The sequence below is a fragment of the Limulus polyphemus genome, unplaced genomic scaffold (genome assembly GCF_000517525.1).
Source record: "Limulus polyphemus unplaced genomic scaffold, Limulus_polyphemus-2.1.2 Scaffold2970, whole genome shotgun sequence".
NCBI classification, from domain to species: Eukaryota; Metazoa; Arthropoda; class Merostomata; order Xiphosura; family Limulidae; genus Limulus; species Limulus polyphemus.
Window position 1 is genome coordinate 6,775 of NW_013668580.1, and position 2,597 is coordinate 9,371.

The following is a 2,597-nucleotide window of genomic DNA, read 5'->3' on the forward strand; positions in this document are numbered from 1 at the left end:
ACAATATTTTAGCACAAATTTAACTAAAAATTCTGTTTCGGGTAATTTTCACTTCTGACTTTATAACTACAGAGAAATTGGTTAAATCTAGAAACTGTGTAAATAAGCTAATATTTTTACCTTTGACAAGTCTTAGATTTATTTAAAACCATGGGTACAAAGCTGAAAAGTTATTGTTTATTTGAGGCATAATAGGATATGTTTTGAAATGACTCCTTGCATTTTTAGCATTTTGGATTGTTAGTGTTTGTTGCATCGGTAAGCTTCAAGTACCGGAGAAAGGGGATCATTAAGTAAGTTTGCAATGGTTTTTATTACTTCAGTAGGCCTACACCTGTGTCTTCAACCAAAATAATAGTATTGACAAGTGACCTAGGTTTCAAATTTCTCAGTCCAAATTGTAAATATTTCAGGTTTATAAATACTAAGCCTTGATTGATGATAGTTCCAGACATTACAAGTTAACTTGTGCATGTTGTAACCACGAACGTAGTTAAATGAAGAGATTTGAACGTAAGACAATCGATGATTTCTACTTACTAAAATACGAAAATTGTTAGTATCATTATTAAAGATGAACCATAAGTACAAATGTAATTTACAGACAGAAGAACTGACTTCTTGAACGTGTAATGAGATCCACATTCAAGTCGAAGTGATATTTTTAAACAGATGGATCTTTGTGTACGCTTGAAATATGTTTTAATTAACTACTCAATTTTTTTAATGCTTACCAAATATTTAATATAAAAATACTTGGTCTGAGAGCCTTTGATTATCAATTATATTGACTAGAACTGAGTGGTTAAAATAGTTAATCAGTTATCTGCAATTATTAATTAGTGTCACGTAAAATAACTGATTAATCAAAATTATGATGAATTCAATTAATGTAACAAAAATAATCGACTAATAATAATTATTGTTTCCCTTTATTATTATTATTGTTGATGTTTCAACCATTCAATGTTCAAAATATTGCCATTATGAGTTTTAATTATTTTTCATTAATTCAAGTTTTTTTCAGCTTAATTGATCAATTTCCAATTATTAATCCGATTATCCCAAATATCCAAAATATCGCCAGTATGTTTCGTTGTTTTTAAAGCACAAAGCTGCACAATGGGCTATTGTAACTTTTTTCTTTTTGCCATTTAATGTGAGTGTAATGGAGTTGTTTGCTGTTGTTGTTTTTAGCTATTTCACGATGATAATTAAATGCAATTGATTAATGAGTCCGACAAGTAATCAATTAGCAAATTCCACTAATTGCTCAGATGTAATATTGATAGCAGTTGTTTATGTAACACATTTAATCTCATGTGTGCCTTATAATGTATAAATTTAGACCTTATGACAAATGTTCAAGTGTAACGCACAACATACATGGCCAGTAGGTATTGACAGTGACGAAGTTGTTTCGATATTATTTTTATTATATATATGTATAAATTTTGGCTCCCGATAAATAGACATATTTTGTTAAATTAATTATTTGTGCTTTGTGTAAAGGAAAGTTTAATACTTGTTGATAATATTACCAGAATTATGTGAAAGTAAAAAGTAATTCCAAAACGTAAATCACAGTGTCGGCCTATCAGTGTGACATATGTGTTTAAAAAAAATGGCTAACTATTACGTAAACTTTTTTTTTTGTTATGCAGTTCAGTATCAGAGAAATAATTCATTGGTTTGTTCGTCCAGAGACGATAACTCTTAAGAAATTGTTATACAGAGGTTGAATAAGTCGTATTAAAAAAATTTTTAGCCTCACCACGTTGTTATAGTCCTCATTATCATGGAAACAAAACACTTGCGTGTCAGTAGGAGTCACAATATGGAGAAGTTGAAAAATATTAACAAACTGTATCCCAGGTGGGGGCTGTTAGAGGGGTATAGCTCTAATGAGGTCTGTCCCCCCTCCCCCTCATTCCATCCCCAGTTCATCTTGATAAAAACTCTGTGGTATAGTTTCAATTGCAAAAGGCTCATCCAAAAAATGTCAAAATGTTGTTCTGATGCATTCTGTTCCACTGGGACTTAGTATCAGCTGTAGGTTTTAGGTGATGTGTTGATTTGAATGTTAAAAATCATTTTAATATAAAGTACTAAAACCCCTGTAGTTTTATAACTTTTACTTGAAGGAATATATTTTTTGTGTTACATAATTTAGGATTAAAAGTTTTACAAGCTCTTGTATTATCTTTAGTCTTAGTGATTATCCAGTATTTAGTCCATGAGATGCATAGAAGGAATACTTAGTACACCCAATATTTTTGTTTCCAGGGGGGGGCAAATGGGTTATTCTTCCTTTGGATGTACACCTGCATTGGGGGTAAGAGTCTAGTTACCTTTCACATCTGTACTAAGATAAATGCAATATGTATGTATTATTATGCAAAGGATTAACTTCAGTATTTAATTTTTGTTGTTGTTTTCAGGTCAAATCTTAAAATTTTTGTTGTTGTGATGTTAAATATCATATGTAATCTTGAATACTGTTGTCTAATGAGTGGGCCATATTACCCTAGACCAGTGGTCGGCAACCTTTTTTTATCGCAGGTCAATTATTTTTTTTTGTTTTTTGAAAAATTTAG